The sequence below is a fragment of the Nannobrachium achirus genome (genome assembly GCF_963921795.1).
Source record: "Nannobrachium achirus genome assembly, chromosome: 17".
Classification (NCBI taxonomy): Eukaryota; Metazoa; Chordata; class Actinopteri; order Myctophiformes; family Myctophidae; genus Nannobrachium; species Nannobrachium achirus.
Genome location: NC_137824.1, coordinates 21,803,165 through 21,823,219, shown reverse-complemented (window position 1 = coordinate 21,823,219; position 20,055 = coordinate 21,803,165). Strand labels below are relative to the sequence as shown.

At 41.4% G+C, this 20,055-nt stretch overlaps 1 long non-coding RNA gene across 1 annotated transcript; it reads left to right on the top strand.

Annotated features, from left to right (window-relative positions):
• Window positions 1–407: 407 nt before the first annotated feature.
• Window positions 408–2,849, top strand: LOC308301543. The gene is made up of 3 exons (XR_013962894.1): window positions 408–441; window positions 601–694; window positions 2,740–2,849. It is a non-coding gene; the product is annotated as an uncharacterized lncRNA (long non-coding RNA).
• The last annotated feature ends 17,206 nt before the right edge of the window (window positions 2,850–20,055 follow it).

Below are 20,055 nucleotides of genomic sequence, written 5' to 3'. Positions count from 1 at the left end.
CTCTGTATTTACCCACTTTTTTTTTTTGCACTGTTTATTTCATTTTTATTTCATTTTTATTTTACTATATCTACTGCATAGTACTGTGTTCTATCCGTCTGTCATTCAATGTTATATGAGATACTTCAATGGCTTCCTATGTAAATAAGCCAAGTGCTTTCCTAGGATCTGCTTTTAGTTGACCTTGTACCAGTGAACTGTACCGTCATGAAACTGTACCTTTTTCTATGCAAACTTCTAATAAAGTCTTCAATCAATCAATCAATCAATGGTCAAGGACTCTTCCACATTAACTCTGGGGGAGCCTGGGATCGAACTGGGAACCTTCGGGAACCCTCTGTGATGTTTGTTCTTATTATTTTCTTCCAGACATCCAGCTTTGCTGTGGACAGAGACCTCTTCAAGATGGATGTGATAACCTGTTTATTTGTCTTTCATTTGGTAAAACTATTAGCTGCCCCACACACACCCACTGTACACACACACACACACACACACACACACACACACACACACACACACACACACACACACACACACACACACACACAGTATTAAAAACATCAGTAATGATGATAATCATGTTTCATTGTTGAACAGATGTTCATGATGCACATGGATGTTGGATGTGAGGTCACATGTTCCACTTCAGAGTATGCTGTAGAGGGGAGATGCTGCCCCCTGTGTGGCCCTGGTAAGAACTGCATCTTTTAATCGTCTCAGTGTCCTTATATTTTGTTTATAGTAAGTGTGAAATGAGCGCTGCTGCTGCTGATGATGATGGTGATGATGATAGACCCACATGATGTCTCATCATTATATTGTCCAATCAGAAAAGGGGACATACGATTACTAGTAGATTAAGTATGTGATGTCCTGTCCATTTTGCATGGACATACACACAAAGCCACGTACTGGAGCTGCAGCGCCGCTCAAGAATATTGACAAAGGTAGCGGTGACATCAACCATAGGTTTAAGTTAGCTGTGACATCAACCATAGGTTTAAGGTATCGTAACATCACCCGTAGGTTTAAGGTATCGTAACATCACCCATAGGTTTAAGGTATCGTAACATCACCCATAGGTTTAAGGTATCGTAACATCACCCATAGGTTTAAGGTATCGTAACATCACCCATAGGTTTAAGGTATCGTAACGTCACCCATAGGTTTAAGGTATCGTAACATCACCCATAGGTTTAAGGTATCGTAACATCACCCATAGGTTTAAGTTAGCAGTGACATTACCCATAGGTTTCTAAAGACCCATTTTCTGTGAATTCAAATCCTCCATCTTGGAACTTCTGGTCCCTGAAAAGCAACCGCAAACAGATGCTATTGGCTGGAAAGGCAGCGAAGGGGCGGGTCCTCACTCGGTAGAGCCCTAGAAACACTATTAATTTATCATAATTTTTTAAATTGAGCAGACCATATTTAAACTCATCATAATTATTGCAAGAAGACTTAAACTAGCAACTGAACAGATATATTATTTATGATAGTGATTACCAAAGTAATAGAATAAAGTGTAACGTCCGGTAACATTTTCATTGTAATCAGTGGTGTGGTAATTGCTCTGCAGCTAGCAGGGTGGAAATAGTGACACCCAGTGGTACCGGCCCCATCCTCTTTTACAGTACACTTTAAGACATAATAAGACATAATAAGACAGAATAAAGCCATAATAAGAAATAATGTGTTGGTAATTAGAGCTAATATATTTTATTAGACAGAAACAAAGACAGAATAGTAGAAAGAGCGAATACATTCTCTGGCACCGTCACCTGCCGCGGAACTGCAGCGACAGACACTGCCGCACGACCGCTAGTTCGACCAGCAGTCGCACTGCACCAGTGGACCAGCAGTCCCGCCAGTAGGACCGGCGGCCGCCGCACGGACCGGCAGGTCCCGTAGCGGTAAATTGCCCGTCCGTGCGGTGGTGGCTGAGACAGAATAGCAGAAAGCGAATACATTATCTGGCACCGGCATCGCTGGTAACTGCCGCGGCAGCCACCACCGCACGGACGGGCAGTTTACCGCTACGGGACCTGCCGGTCCGTGCGGCGGCCGCCGGTCCTACTGGCGGGACTGCTGGTCCTATCGTCGGCGATGCAGTGCGACTGCTGGTCGAACTAGCGGTCGTGCGGCAGTGTCTGCCGCTGCAGTTCCGCGGCAGGTGACGGTGCCAGAGAATGTATTCGCTCTTTCTACTATTCTGTCTTTGTTTCTGTCTAATAAAATATATTAGCTCTAATTACCAACACATTATTTCTTATTATGGCTTTATTCTGTCTTATTATGTCTTATGTCTTAAAGTGTACTGTAAAAGAGGATGGGACCGTGGTACCCATGGTGTGTGACCGCGAATGTTTTCACGTGCATGCACGGATGTCCCCCTGAGACCCCTCGATTCATGAGCCAAGTAAATGGTAACCCCAAATGGCTACTTCGCATAACAGGTTTACAAGTGAGTGTGCAATGCATCTTCGCATAGACGCATTGTGTCATGTTGGCTTCAGTAGGGCTGCTGCTAGTATACTATCTGCACGCAGCAATACCTCAGCCACCATCACAGAGTAATAGTCGTTCAAAGCAAACTTTTAGTTTCAGCTCCTATAATTTAATTTAAAACAAGAAAAAAAAAGTTATTTCCTATACAAATATGGTTTAGATTTAGAACTACCAGGTGTTAAGGAAACACAAACCAAATCAATTCCAATGTGATGGTGTGTCCAACAGGAAGTCATGTGACTGAACACTGCACAGAGTTCACAGCAACTTCCTGTGGACCATGTCCTGAAGGAAGCTTCCAGCCTCTGCAGAATGGAGAACTACAGTGTGAAACATGCAACCACTGTCATACAGGTACATTTAGAACTACAGTGTGAAACATGCAACCACTGTCATACAGGTACATTTAGAACTACAGTGTGAAACATGCAACCACTGTCATGGAGGTACATTTAGAACTACAGTGTGAAACATGCAACCACTGTACGGAGGTACATTTAGAACTACAGTGTGAAACATGCAACCACTGTCATACAGGTACATTTAGAACTACAGTGTGAAACATGCAACCACTGTACGGAGGTACATTTAGAACTACAGTGTGAAACATGCAACCACTGTCATGGAGGTACATTTAGAACTACAGTGTGAAACATGCAACCACTGTCATACAGGTACATTTAGAACGCTGCCACCTTTGTTTTGGAAAGTAATGAAAGTACTATTGTTTAACCCAAATGAAAGTTAATTTGGAATGGAATGGAATATTCGATTCCAGTCTGAGGTATTTACATGAGCATTTTTATTCTGAATGAGCAGTCATTCTGGATAATGCTGCCCATGTAAAGACAAGACAGCCATTGTAACCCACAGTTCCTGGTCTGACAGAGAAGAGTCCATGTACACTAACATCTAATGAACTCAATGTAATCCACAGAGAAGAGTCCATGTACACTAACATCTAATGAACTCAATGTAATCCACAGAGAAGAGTCCATGTACACTAACATCTAATGAACTCAATGTAATCCACAGAGAAGAGTCCATGTACACTAACATCTAATGAACTCAATGTAATCCACAGGTTCTAGTCTGACAGAGAAGAGTCCATGCACAGCAACATCTGATGCAGTGTGTGCAATTTACCACTACGTGACAATGCATATTCACTGTCACCCAACAGACGATGGATGTTTAAAAGCACAGACACACTGCAAGCCTGGTCAATATGTTGTTCGAAAAGGTTATTCTACTCATATTGATCTTTAACATCACAATGTATCATGAAACAGGAATGCTTTCAGTAGATCCTGAAGAACGTCCCTCACTATTTATCATGAAACAGGAATGCTTTCAGTAGATCCTGAAGAACGTCCCTCACTATTTTGTTATTGAGAAAATGACAACAGAAACATGTACATGGACTGACTGTGACAGAAATAAAGTTGATTTTTGCGATCGGCCGGGTGGGTGGTTGGGGTGGTTGGGGGGGGAACAGCACAACTAGCGGCCAATCATAGGAAGTTTTAGTTCCGTATTGGAGTCATTTTAAATCGGCGGAACTATGCCCCTGCCCTCAACCTAACCTCCGTGGGGTGAGTCGCTAACCCTCCTGACGCTCCATGGTCAAAATGACGGTTGTTCGAAAGAGCGCGATTTTCCCGTCTTGAATGACGTGATTCAACATTAAGTTGAATTAAGGTTGACAGGAGAATAGAGCGATAAATCATGTTCAACTTTACATTAAACTGAACTATTAAGGTTGTTGCACACTGCTGCGTTTTTTCGGACGAATATAGTAGCGAATTTCGGAGCACGTAAATAAAGAAATCAACCTCGCGTTATGGCAATCTCGTTTGCACACTGTCGCCTGTTTCGCATTTATTTTTGGACAACTGGGGCCCTTGCTCTCTCTCTCCTTTCCCTGAAAAACACATTTAGCAACGAAACAATGCAGGAGTGTGCAACCAGCTTTACTGTCCTATGATCCCTTGCAAAATAATTATGACAAGGAATATGTAGCCTACTGGACATGTTCTCTTGTTGTTCTCCTACAGGAACATCCTCCACAGATACAGAGTGTGACGACTGTACTGGTGACACCTATTCTGATGGTACTTTTACAACCTGTCAGCCTCACACACAGTGAGTATCATTTACACTCCAACCTTCATCACACAAATTCATTTAATGAACAAAACCAACAACAAAGATATTTCTTCTTGTCATTCCAGCTGTGGATCTATTGGACTTGGTCTAATAAAACCAGGAAATCATTCACATGATTCTAGATGTGGAGGATTGAATTCATTCACTCATATTGTTGGTTTTGCTATTGGTGTTGTTCATGTTGTTGTTGGTGGTGTTTTTTCTACCGTTATGTTGTATTGTTTTAGTGTTGGTGGTGTCCGTGATAAAGTTTCTGTTTTATGTAATTATCTTGATATTTATGTCTTTCAACGTGGGCCTTTCATAGTCGGCCTTTGTTGTTTAGTTAACTGTTTTGGGTCGTTATTAATTACAGTGCCTTTACTTTCGTTTTCTTCTAATTGTTTTCATGCTGTTTGTTTTGCTACATTTGCTACTGGTTTTGTTGGTATGTTGGTCATGTCTGGTCGTTATGTTGGGGTTGATGGTGTTTTGTATTGTGGTAGTGTTTTTTTGGGTAGTTTGGTTGGTCATGCTGTTGTTTATGCGTTGGTTGTTGGTGTTGGTGGTCATGATGTTTTGCCTCGTGGTATTGATGATCGTTCATGGTTGACTGCAGCTGGTTCTGCTGGTGGGATTGTTGGGACTGTTGTTTATGCCTTTTTTGATATTTATAAAGAGAATCAGGGCATTTCTAAAATGGATCTTTCCGTTATTGTTAGTGTTGTTGTTGGTGTTGCTGCTGGTGTTTTTTGTGGTGTTTATTCTTTGCCTGTTTTTTGTTTTTTTAGTCCTTTTTTTTTGGGGGGGGGTATTTTTTATTTTTCATGTTTTCATATAGGTTATGGTCGTTTCTTGGTTGTTTTCTCTAGTTTATTTAGTGGTGTTCATGTTGGTCTGAGTTGTCGTAGTGTTGGTGGTGGTGATGTTTTTGCTAGTCTTGTTATTGGTGAGGTTATTGGTTTTGGTGTTGATTTTGGGCTGCTGATTCTGCTGTGTATTAGAAGATCATTCCAGAAACAACGTGGTAAGTTTACATTTATTAACCTTTCTATAAACAGCCTTTGGATACGCTGATGGTTCTCAGAGTTATTCTACATGTCATCTATATCCCTTCTCCCTCCCCATATCTATTTATCTAGATGTGACACGCGGACTAATAATGCGTTCTGATTCTGGATCTGATTCAAGAAGAAATGTTACACCACAGGTTTGTTTTCCCACAGGCTTTCTCTTCCTGAAAACATGCTATAATAGACGGCATTGTTCTCAAATAAATAACAGAAAACAACAAAGATATCAATGTAATCTTGTCTGAAATGAGCAAACCTACCAATGATGTCACTGGTAGGCACTAGGCAGGTTTATGGATGTAACGCTGCTTCTAAAACCCTTTTCCCACTCGCAGGAAATGCCTTTTGGAGAAAATGACACCTTGTACCTTGAACAGGAACTCTCTATAAGCCGTTCAGCTCCTGATTATAGAGGACGACAAGTTAAGCTTGCACCGAGTCAAGAAGTGAAAGACAGACTATTTTCTGTGAGGAGCAGCTTCATCGAAAGCATTTCAGCTCCCAATCTCACATGTGTTGTGGACAAACTTTTCCAGGAGGGGATGCTAACTGAGGCTGAGCGGGAGACGGCCCAAGAGAAGCAGCTGAGACGTGAAAAGGCAACCTTTGTCATCGATACAGTGAGGAACAAAGGAACTGATGCAAGTGAAAGCATGATATTGATTTTATGTGATATTGACCCAATGCTCTCTGAACATCTAAGCTTGATGTAAAACTGTACAGATACACAAAATCACTGCTAGTTATTAATTCATTCACCCACCCGCTGCCACAATACATGACTCCCGGTAGCTCCGCCCCCACCTTTCCCTCTACGTTACTGCTTTGAAGTCCGACAGCCCTCACTCAGTCATTCAACAACACTGTCAGCACGATGGAGGAGAATGTCACACACAGACACACTGCATGTCGCGTTTTGGACCCAGAGCGTCGAAATCTCTTCCAAATCCGTCAACAAGACCTGGCATGAGATTAGAAAAATATGTAGGCCTATTATTAAAACAAAGCAGCAGAGAATACATAAGTTCTCTGCTGGATTCAGAGCCGTTTTACACTGACTCGGAAAGATTTAAATATGAATACACTGTATTGGCTAAATGGCTCATGACTATAACATCAACACCTTATTTGTTATGTTAAATAGCTACTGATTATCCCCCTTGGGATAATAAAGATATCTATCTATCTATATATCTATTAAGTGGCCTGCCTAACATAAGCCATAAGCATACTACCATCATCATTATCAGCACAGACTTTATTTGTTTAGATCGATTCATGCCATTATAATGATTAGTGTTATTGACCTGGGCGGAATATGAGTTACTTTCATCAAGTCATATGAACTGAGAAAATATGTGTAGGCTACTCATTTATACCAACACAAACATTGTATGTGTTTATATGAAGAAGCACCAAGGAATAGGCTACTTCATCTGATATAAAGCAACTTATCGCTGGACTGGACAGTTGTGTAGGCCTACATAAGGTAAGAAAGACAACTAATAAATATAACTACCAGTGAATTTGACGCCTAAACGGCGTGTTAATGTATTTATTTGATCTGTGATGATGGTGTTTAAACAGCCTATAGCGACGAACGAGGTAGACAGTATCCTACTCTGTCTATTTCTCTTATTTCACAACAACCAGAATAAACTGCTTCAAATGTAGGCTAGGCCTACATGTTTCTTATCATGTCGATTGCTTATAAATGATATCTCTGGCGTTAAAACGTCTCGATTCCGAAAAGTTTTAGCAGCAGCGAGTCGCAAATACAGCCAAGGGTGTCGTCGCACAAATTCTGGGCCCTGGGTACAAGGATTCACTGCGGGCCCACATGAATGTTCTTCATCTGGGGATTTCAAAAATAGCAGATATATACAAGCTCGCAGCACGGCACTCTCGAGTTTATATAATCTGCTATTTTTCGATAGCTAAAGTATAAAATAATTAAGGCCCTTCCACCTTGGGCCTTAGTAACTCAGTCCCTCTTCCCCCTCTTGTGACGCACCTGCACGCATCCCCTGTTGCATGTCAGAAAAAATACACTTCGCGTTGTTCATTCATCATTAGGCTACTTGATCAGTAGCTATTTTACATAACAAATAAGGTGTTGTAGTCATGGGTCAATGGCCTTTTAGCCAACACAGTGTATTCATATTTAAATCGGCTTTTTTATATAAAAAACGGCGATCTGTGGTCCAACAGACAGGGGCTTCCTCATTCCTTTATTTCCCAAATATTCCTCTGCGGTTTTGTTCCATAGTTTTGTTCCATTAGCCGTGTAAGCTACTACACCTTCCTCCAATGCATGCCTTGCCCTGCCGACGGACCAGGAAGAGATTTCGAAGCTCTGGGTCCAACACTGAATTAGTATTTAATGTGTAAAATGTGTGTACAATCCGCCGTATTTCCCATTGAAGTGAATGAAGCCAATAGCGGCGCGCTGTGATAGTGGCGGAGGCAGCTTTTGGAGGGGGCGGAGCCGGGAGTCGTCCATTGTTTTTACCTTATTTTCGCCAGCAACAGGAAGGCAATATGTGACCAGGATTACATCCTGGCCACATTTTCTTCCACCCAGAAAAGAAAAATGATCTGTTCTTTAGATAGGGTCCGTACCAAAAAAAGTTTTGACCAAAAACACAATCTGAGATAAATAGATTTTGGGTTGTATTCTGGGATCTGTAGTCCTGTGATCACTCAGGGATGTGGGAGAGCGTGTTTTCAGCGAATCGATGAAAACACGGACATGACGTAGATCTTGGTTTGTCAGTGAACGTGTTAAAGTACCGTCAACCTCCTGTACAGTGACACGCAGGATTCTGTCCCCGTTAGTGCACCTGACCCCTGGGAGATGGATTACTGAGGTGGAGCGCCACACCTCACCTACCATCAGGCTCCCAGTAGGCTTACTTAATGCACGACTTGCTGCACCCAAGCGATGCAATATCCACCTCTTTCCGCGGGAATTTACTGGAGAATTTTTTGCACCACACTTCCGGTTAACAGCAGACATACAAGCTCACGTCCCCGTCACAGATGCAGCCATTGTGAGCTTGTAGATCACACTCGGCTGCAGCGCCGGAAGCTCCATGCAACTTCTGCGCAATGCATGATGGGATGTTGGAAAGTTGTGGATACGCTGAGTTGGCGGTGACCAGGATCGAACCCTTGACCTTGTGGTCCAAAGGTGAGAGCTCTACCGACCGAGCTACCTGGACTCAACCCTAACCCAGATTCAACCTTTTGTCACAATTAGCCTTCAAATCCTGCTTTGTGATATAGAAATTTCAGAACCAGAATTATCAGAACTATGTTTATTGTCACATCACAGGTTTACAGGTGTAAAACAATAGTGACCATCTCACTCCAACTCTACAAGCTGGCCTCTAAGCTCATCATGTTATCTATGCAGGCAGCATCTAAACATTAAATTGTTCCCATAATAATGCAAGCAAAGTCTTGTGCTGTGTATAGTACAGTAGTTGCTGCTCCTCTGGTGCAACATGTCAGTGCCACCACTAGAGGTCGTATGAGACCATGTGGTGAACAGCTCCAGGTAATGCGTGAGTGCCTTCTTTACCATCAACCATTGTTGTGATTTTCCTCTTTTTTAACTGCCAATAAACATGCAACAAGCATTGTGAGCTTATAGGTGGGATATTTTCAAACAGTATATACAATGAGTTGTTAATACATGTTTCATCGTAATAATCTATGGGGCCTTTTCCACCAAAAGAACCTTGGTTCCAGAACCAGTGCCGGTTCAACATTCTTGGAACCTTTGTTGATTCTTGTGAACCGGCCTGCGTTTCCACCAGATTGAACCATGATTGAACCAGAGGAACCAAGGATTTTGTGGTTCCCGTTCGGAACCAACTTTTACAGTTCAGAACCAACTCGGTTCTCGGTGGAAAAGCTCACCTCTGGTTCATCCCATAGGCGGGAGAAAGAACCTCTGGTTCATCCCATAGGCGGTAGAAAGAACCAGAACCGGTTCTTTGCCGGTGGAAAAGGCCCCTCTGTGTGAGATGTGGTGGAGCAGACGTTCTCCACTCAACACTTCCAGACTCCCACATTATGGGTCTCGAGTCTCGACCCACTGTTTGGCAAACAGTGCTGTTTAGTGTTTATTTTCAGTGTGAAATATCTCTGAACCTACTCCTCTGAGCCTAATGTCTCTGAACCTACTCCTCTGAGCCTAATGTCTCTGAACCTCCTCCTCTGAGCCTAATGTCTCTGAACCTCCTCCTCTGAGCCTAATGTCTCTGAACCTCCTCCTCTGAGCCTCCTCCTCCCTGAGCCTAAATGTCTCTGAACCTCCTCCTCTGAGCCTAATGTCTCTGAACCTCCTCCTCTGAGCCTAAATGTCTCTGAGCCTAAATGTCTCTGAACCTCCTCCTCTGAGCCTAAATGTCTCTGAACCTCCTCCTCTGAGCCTAAATGTCTCTGAACCTCCTCCTCCCTGAGCATAAATGTCTCTGAGCCTCCTCCTCCCTGAGCCTAAATGTCTCTGAACCTCCTCCTCCCTGAGCCTAAATGTCTCTGAACCTCCTCCTCTGAGCCTAAATGTCTCTGAACCTCCTCCTCTGAGCCTAAATGTCTCTGAACCTCCTCCTCTGAGCCTAAATGTCTCTGAACCTCCTCCTCTGAGCCTAAATGTCTCTGAACCTCCTCCTCTGAGCCTAAATGTCTCTGAACCTCCTCCTCTGAGCCTAAATGTCAAACCTCCTCCTCTGAGCCTAATGTCTCTGAGCCGCCTCCTCCACTGAGCCTAAATGTCTCTGAACCTCCTCCTCCACTGAGCCTAAATGTCTCTGAGCCTCTGTCCATCTGTCTCCACTGAGCCGTCCGTTACACAACCTGTTGGATGATGTGTGGATCTGGCAGGTTGGTTCACACAGCAGCTTCTCAGGCAGGTCTCCAACACATGCTGAGACTGTTTTTACTTGAGTAGAAAAAACCACAACGTGGAAATACGTAAAACACCTGGTATTACAGTGTGTTACTTTGAGTAAAAATACTAAAGTACTGGCATCAAAAAAGTAACAAAAAGCAAAAGTGCATTGTGCAGAATGTCCCATTTCACTAATTATTAGTAAATGATTACTGCTACACGTATTGAGAGCTTATACTGTAGATGGGCAAATTTCAAATGGCAGTTACTTATCCCTGCAAGCCCCGAATGAATTTCTACTGGCCAAAAAAAATCCAAAAAAAAAATCAGATGGTGTTGTAGCAGTCCTAATCACAGGAAAATGTAATGCTAAAAAATAATAATGTTTTTGTAAGGTTTTATAGCCATAAATCATAATTCATGCTCTAATTTGCATTTTGGGGATATTTTTCACAATAATAACACATGTACATGTTCTAGACATCACGAAAAAAAATATTACAGGCATTTTACTTCTGTTTTAGTGAGGAATAGCTTCAGTTAAAAAGTGAGATTTTGTTCGTCCAGACGCTGGAATTTCAGTGTGAATGTCAGCCTCTGTGGGTGGTATTTATATGCAAATATCGGCATTGTAATACTAAACAATAGGATTTAATGGTGATGTTAATGTGAAAAAAGAACAGGAAAACTAATTATAACATTTAAAAAAAAATGATTTAAAAAATGTTGCCAAAAAGCAACGCTGGGTCTTGCAGGGTTAAAATAAAGTAAAAAAGTACTCACTGACGGCGCTGAGCAGAAAGTCCCATTTCACAAGCTCAAGTATAAAAAAGCTATTTTCAATTGGCCGAAATACTTTATACAGTCAGTATAGGACTGAATGTTTTTTGTAATAATAATAAATACAAATCTATAAAGTAACTAAAGTTGTCATATAATTGTAGTGGAGGAAAAGTACAGTATTTGCCTCTGAGATGTAGTGGAGTAGAAGTAAAAGTACTGAAAACAGGAACTACTGAAGCAGTGATTAAAAAAAGAAACCTCCACAGAAGGGTCATGTGTGCCCCTTGAAACTGCTTGAAAGCCAGTATTGTATTCATCATTTTAAAAATGATTTAAACTTGTAGCCGATCATCATTTTAAAAATCAAACCTCGGTTCGAAGTGGAGCGGTGAATTTGAGCAGCTGTACCCTATGTGAGTGAGTGAGTGAGTGAGTGAGTGTAAACTGTGCCTGTGAGTGAGTGGTGAGTGTGCCTGGCCTGCACAAAACAGCGCCCCTCCTTTAACTAGTGTTTTGTGTGTGGCCACTCAAGGTATTGCCAGGCTACGGACATGGCCAGCCAGCCACCCAGCCAGCCACCCACCCACATACCCACGGACATACCGGTTCATTGGGAGCGCTTTCACCGCTCCAAAAATGATTTAAACTTGTAGCCGATCTACAAGCATACAATGCCTCGCGGTGCGAGGCGTTGTGTGCTTGTAGATCTGCTATTTTCACTACTGTTGTGCGACAGCCTTGTATGATGAAAGCAGGGCTTTACTTTGCGAATAAACGTACACATTTGAAACTTGGAGATACAAGGTTTCTTCCCGACAGTGAGGATATTTACACCCCCGTATTATGTTGGTGTGACCATGGATTCTTGGGACATGAAAAGTGTGCCCATGCAGAAAAAAGGTTGAGAAACACTGCTGTACTGTACTTAGAGTACAACTACTTTAGTTACTTTCCTTACTGAAGGTAAACTTCATGCTTATGCAACGGGGACAGCTCTTTGTGAGTTGTGGGTTCTGGCAAAACACGCACATCCTAACATTAGAACTCTGTGACATGAGAGGGAAAAAAAGAGAAGAAAATCCTAACATTTGGTGCAAATGTGTCCCATGAGCCCCCCCCCCCCCCCACACACACACACACACACACACACACACACACACACACAGCTTTCTGCTGACTCATGCTACAGCTTCAGGGTCGTCAGGCTGTTCTGACTTAAAGGATTTTCTGAAGACCAGGCTTATAAAAGCTGATGTATGATCGGTTTGATTGATCCATTCAATACGTTGTTATTACAGTCTGATGTATGATCGATGATTGAGCCGTTGAATGTGTTGTTATTCTAGTCAAACAGATGTAAACATCACAGAAGTGCAGTAAGACATACTGTATATAGGCTCATTGTATTGTGGTGCTGTGCGTTCAATGTGCGTTCAATTCATAAACGGAGCAGAGAATATTAAAGCAGAATTCTGGTCTAGAAGGTCATCTTAACTTTAGAAGTTATTAACTTCCCAAAAAGTGGTCCAGGAGTTTATTTATTTTTTATTTTTTTTCATAACAGGCAATCTTGTTCATTTGTCCTAGCCGACCACTGCTCCAAACTGGAGCGATTGGTTATATTGTTAATCCGTGCATTTCTCTCGCTCGAAATATTTTTTCGGTGTGTGTCGTACGTAATTACAGTCAGTAAACAGCCATTTCCCCCAGGCCCACACTAAGGTCAGGTAGGTTAGAACACAGTCCATGCTACAGTATGTGGGTCTAATTAACACCAACATGGCAACACACTACAGTATGTGGGTCTAATTAACACCAACATGGCGACACACTAATCAACAAAGTCAATGATACTTATTTGGGCTGCAGATTAAAATAAAACTAAAACCAAAGTGATCATGAAAGTCAATGAAAGAACATGATTTCTGTGCAGGATCTTCTGGTTCATCAACAGGCTGTAGTAGCAGAGTGTCTCACTGCCTCAGCCTGAAGGCCTCCATTGTCTGGTATCTCCCTCAGTCCATAGGGATATCTCTTTGGTCCAGTGGTTAGACTTACACGCGGGAGACCCGGGTTCGAATTCCGGGTATTACACTAGGAGTGCACTGTTGGAACCCTTTAATTAATACATCATGGTACATAGCATCTCAATGTCACTAAAGATTAAACTTCAGGCCTTACAAAACACACTAATAAGAATGTTACTGGATCTCACCCCTAGGAGAGAAGACCCTCAGAGGATCTTTAAGAAGAAAACAGACACGTTTCAACCTGTGCTTAATGTCCTTAAAAGGATATTTCACTGTTTCAACCTGTGCTTAGTGTCCTTAAAGGAATATTTCACGTTCAAACATATTTGCGGTCATTTTAACGTCTAATCAGGCTTTGGCATTTCACCCCAGACAGTTCTTACAGTTGCTGGATTCAGTATTGTTCAGATATTTGATATTCATTTTTAAATGCCATTTTAACCATGTTAAACTAATTGAAAACACGTTCTTGATTCTGATGACTGATGTCGTCCTTCTAATGTGCATTTTTTCAATTACTGTTTTCAATTATTAATTATTTATATTTATTTTGCACGCACACACGCACACGCACGCACGCACGCACGCACGCACGCACACACGCACACACACACACACACACACACACACACACACACACACACACACACACACACACACACACACACACACACACAGCTTAGGGACAACGGGTTCAAATAGTTTCCTAATTGCTGGGTGAACTCCGTGCTCGCTGCGATGTGATGCACATTTTGGTAACATCTTCAACCTCCTCCTGTGAGTACAGGAAAGTAACACATCATATATATTATACATAAACATCACACAGTGTCATATTTACAGCCCTGGGCTTGTTTTCAAATGGTTTCTTCAGGATCCGCAAGGCCGTAAATCTGCTCCCGATCCGTCATAGTGAAACCAGATGCTATCTGCAGCTAGCGACCAGCCGGAGGCTACAGGACCGCTTTACACATACTCTGGAGACCAGGGGTTCCCAATTTTTTTTGTCTCAGGGCACCCCATGAATATATTTTTAATCAGAGGTAATTTTCACACCCAGCACCTTATATTTTTAGCATATCGTCGTTGTCGGGTGGAAACCTTGTATGTCCAAAACCGTTCGTTTTGTATTTATCATCTATAAAATGTACTAGTGAAAATAGCAGATTTACAAGCACACAACGCCTCGCATCGCAAGGCATTTTGTGCTTGTAGATCGTCTGTTTTCACTAGTTTTGTGCGACAGTCTTGTATGATGAAGCAGGGCAAAAGACGTACACATTTGAAACTTGGAGATACAAGGTTTCTGCCCGACAGTGACGATATTTTAGTGATTATGTTGTGAGGAAAACGTTGAGACAACAGCCATTTTGGTTAGAACTGACTGAAAATAACTTTGTACTTCAAGTTTAAAATGATACTAAATATATAAGTGTCCAATTAAATTCCAAATATTATCAAATGATCTCGCGGCACCCCTGGACTGCCGTCACGGCACCCCAGGGTGCCCCGTCACCCACTTTGAAAACCCCTGCTGTAGATCTTCTATTTTGGAAAATGTCTTGAAAATGTCTTGGAAATGTCTTTGAATAAATACATCTATTTTTAAAGCAAACATTTTTTTTTTACTGGAAATCTTTGCTTCTGGGGGTCCCTGGAACAACATATTTTGAGATTGGGGGGGGGGGGGGGGGTTGGCGCCAAAATAGATATAATTGTATCGTTGTTTATCCACAGTGTTTATCATCAATCATATCGTTGTGTATCCAAACTGTCCCACAGTCATAAACCAAACTTTTTTGTTGGGAACTCTCTGTGACGACGTCTTTATAACGACTCAAACATTTACATCAAGTGATCTAAAACATCCTCTGTTTGGAGAGTAGACTAAATGAAGCAGAGATGTCATTTTCAGTTCAATGTGTGATGGTGTCGCATGACGGCTGTCGCCATGATGGTACATCTAACAGACATGGTGCTGTTACACCATATTTGGTGTCCATTTAAAGGAGAAGACCGTTCATAAAGGATTTCTTACTTTTTAGTTGTCTCCCCTGAGATGTTGAATAGTGGTCGAGGTCTTGCTTTTATTTCCCAAAGCATTGTTGTGATTTTCGTCCAAACCAGAAAACCGAGTTCCATCTCACAACGGCGGTTCATGGGCCAAACCAAAATCCGAGAATTTAAACATGTCAAAACAACAAAATAAGGCCTCAGGTATCCTTCTTGGACTCACAGCAGTGAACGGATGTCAACAAACTGCACGTGATCGCAGCACTGTTGTGAAACAGCCGTAAAGCGAATGCTGTCTCCAGCATGGAGAATGTTTTTTATTCTACCAGCAGGGGCGTAGTTTTGCAATCTTTTGTTGCTTTTACCAGCTAAATGTATGGAAAAAGCGATCTCTTGCAGTTCTATAATGTTCCAAACCCCTATGACTGTATCTACTGCACGTTTATGATGTTGCATATTCATGAGCCATTGGCATTGATTGTTGCAACTTGTCACACTCTAGTAGTCTATTCAGCCAAGGCAACAAAGAACATTCCAGCGACAATAACGTGTGAAAAGCCTAGTACACATTTGAACCTTTAGACTTTAGAAATTGTATTTCTACCCTTTTGTTTTATTCCTTGTGAATATATTTTTGATATAGTGTCTTAGCTTATAGGCCTATTTCAATTTGATATAATGAGCTTATGATAGATAGAAATTTAGTATGTATGCTTTTTCTATTTATCAGATGTTTGTCATTATTGTCACATTTGGTCAATAAAAGAACAGCTATGAATAGGCCTACATATCCACTTTTTTTCTCATCCAGAAAAGCTATAATGTCCATTATCTATGCTACTACATTGATGTTTATCTTGACTGTTATCAATAACCTTTATTCTGATTTACAGTAACCAGGGGTGTAAAGTAACTATTTTAAAGTACTTTACTTGAGTATTTCCAATACTTTTACTTCTACTCACTACAACACTGATCCAAATATTCTACTTTTACTCCACTACATTTATTTGAAAACTTTAGTTAGGCCTACTGCAGTAGTATAACATATAAAACAGGTTCAAATTTGTACTAGGCTTTTTTCACACGTTATTGTCGCTGGATTGTTCTTTGTTGCCTTGGCTGAATAGACTAGAGTGAATAGACACTAGAGTGTGACAAGTTGCAACAATCAATGCCAATGGCTCATGAATATGCAACAACATAAACGTGCAGTAGATACAGTCATAGCTGGAAGAAGCAACAAAAGATTGCAAAACTACGCCCCTGCTGGTAGAATAAAAAACATTCTCCATGCTGGAGACAGCATTCGCTTTACGGCTGTTTCACAACAGTGCTGCGATCACGTGCAGTTTGTTGACATCCGTTCACTGCTGTGAGTCCAAGAAGGATACCTGAGGCGTTATTTTGTTGTTTTGACATGTTTAAATACTCGGATTTTGGTTTAGCCCATGAACCGCTGTTGTGAGATGGAACTCGGTTTTCTGGTTTGGACGAAAATCACAACAATGCTTTGGGAAATAAAAGCAAGACCTCGACCACTATTCAACATCTCAGGGGAGACAACTAAAAAGTAAGAAATCCTTTATGAACGGTCTTCTCCTTTAACAGAGGCCATGATGCACCATACAGGCTGACATGATGCTGTGTTACACCATATCTGGTTACATATCAAATTCACAAGTAACTCTGCAACCTTGGAATCAAAAGTACAATACCTTATATTACCAATTAGTAGCCTGGGCGTTTATTATGCAAAATCGATGTGGACCCCGGGCGTTTAAAAGAGACCAGGGGCTTGGTAACAGCTTTTATTTTGGCACCGGCCAGCACTGCATGGGCCATTATAATTGGTTACTTTTCTCAAACTATAAGGCTAACAATATGGCAAGGTATGGCATTCTCAGCCAACTCCAACTTATGATTAAGCCTCCATGGTCTCACCTCAAAATAGTGGATTAAATCTTCAAATAACCGGATCACACCGAGGCAGCGGGCGTGTAAACTACGAGGTAACGACTGATTAACATCCAGTAGTAGAGATTTCTACATCACGATCCTTTGCCATCAAAGTATGAAGTCATGTTAAGAGCTGTCAGTCTACTGTCCTATCAATAAAGAGCTGTCAGTCTACTGTCCTATCAATAAAGAGCTGTCAGTCTACTGTCCTATCAATAAAGACCTGTCAGTCTACTGTCCTATCAATAAAGACCTGTCAGTCTACTGTCCTATCAATAAAGAGCTGTCAGTCTACTGTCCTATCAATAAAGACCTGTCAGTCTACTGTCCTGTCAATAAAGAGCTGTCAGTCTACTGTCCTATCAATAAAGACCTGTCAGCAGTGGCGGTTGGTGCCTATATTGCGCTCTAGGTGAGGTAGTATAGCGCCGCCCTATGGCCGCGCAAAGCGCGGCCGGAAAAATCGGGTATTTGCGGGCAAATTATGCATTTTTTTAAGTTAAAAGCGGTTCGGTTCTACACGGCGGCAGAACCATTTTGGGCTTAATATAATAGGGTTTATAAAAGCATGATCTGACTGTCTTACCTTGGGCTGGTCAGGAGAAATGGTTCTTTCACAGTCACGCACAGTGAGACAAGAGTTCCTATATCCTGGCTGATAGCCTGAGGTCTGTGTTAAGTCAGGAACAAAATGATCCTCTCCATGTGATGTTTCAGGGCAAGCAACTATATTATAATATCTAGTCATCATGACTCATGTCGATAGTAGTGAAGAACTCCATGCTTTCTGTGTTGTTTTCAATTTCAATACTGGTGCGTGGATATGACATCACATGGAGGGGAGGGGGGGGGGGGGGGGGGGCGGAGTGTAGTTGCATGGAGCTGCCAGCCTCTATCACTACCACCAGGGGGTGATGTTGTATTCGGTCTGGTTTAAACAGACAAGGAGTGGACTGTTGATCTTATGTTTGCAGGGGCGTCACTCTACTTTTTTTTTTCTTTTTCTTCTTCATACGCCCTCGCAAAGTGGCGCCCTGGGCAAGTGCCCCGCTAGCCCCCCCTGGCGGCCGCCCCTGCCTGTCAGTCTACTGTCCTATCAATAAAGACCTGTCAGTCTACTGTCCTATCAATAAAGGCATAAAGTCCAAAGACAAATCTTTAAAAAAGGAGTAATAAAGTGATAAAAACAGTTGGAAATGGGGAACATAAATACAGTTGGAGGGAGTATAGTACAGCATTGTGTAAACAGCTCTGTTTATATGAGCAGTAGGTCTGTTAAATCTACTCAGTACAGATAGTGTTTATATGAGCAGTAGGTCTGTTAAATCTACTCAGTACAGATAGTGTTTATATGAGCAGTAGGTCTGTTAAATCTACTCAGTAGATAGTGTTTATATGAGCAGTAGGTCTGTTAAATCTACTCAGTACAGATAGTGTTTATATGAGCAGTAGGTCTGTTAAATCTACTCAGTAGATAGTGTTTATATGAGCAGTAGGTCTGTTAAATCTACTCAGTAGATAGTGTTATATGAGCAGTAGGTCTGTTAAATCTACTCAGTAGATAGTGTTTATATGAGCAGTAGGTCTGTTAAATCTACTCAGTAGCTAGTGTTTATATGAGCAGTAGGTCTGTTAGATCTACTCAGTAGATAGTGTTTATATGAGCAGTAGGTCTGTTAAATCTACTCAGTAGATAGTGTTTATATGAGCAGTAGGTCTGTTAAATCTACTCAGTACAGATAGTGTTTATATGAGCAGTAGGTCTGTTACATCTACTCAGTACAGATAGTGTTTATATGAGCAGTAGATCTGTTAAATCTACTCAGTAGATAGTGTTTATATGAGCAGTAGGTCTGTTACATCTACTCAGTACAGATAGTGCTTATATGAGCAGGTCTGTTAAATCTACTCAGTACAGATAGTGTTTATATGAGCAGTAGGTCTGTTAAATCTACTCAGTAGATAGTGTTTATATGAGCAGTAGGTCTGTTAAATCTACTCAGTACAGATAGTGTTTATATGAGCAGTAGGTCTGTTAAATCTACTCAGTACATAGTAGTGGTGGTTGTTTTCCAGTCTCTATAGTCTTCTTTTATCACAGCAGTTCGGAGTTTGAGGACCAATAACTGTTATTAAATCATCATAATTTAATAGATGAAAATGTTCTTGTCAACAGGATGAATCAGCCCTGTTGAATAAAGATGGGTTTGCTTATCAACTTAGATCTGATAGAAGACCTCGTTTAATTACTGTTATTGTCTGTTTGTTTGTTACATAATTGATACATTTTCAACTTTCAAAGTGATTACATTGATTTGAATAGCAGCCGGTCAGCATACTGGATGTTAATGTCATGTTAAAGGACAACTTTATTTCTTTACAACAAGGGTTCATATTTTAGATTGTAATTAAAGAATATAAAAGATGAATGTTAAAATCATTTCATTTACTTCTTTCTATTGTTTTAGAGATTCTTATTTCAGTGGTTGGGGGCATGCGTACAAGTGGCTAAATATATCATTTTACACAGAATAAGCCCATTACCAAGATACAACGCAACCTTTCATAGTTGGATGTGACTTATGGGGGGTAGACGTGTTACTGTAAATAACAATAAAGAAACTGCTGGCTTATTGTG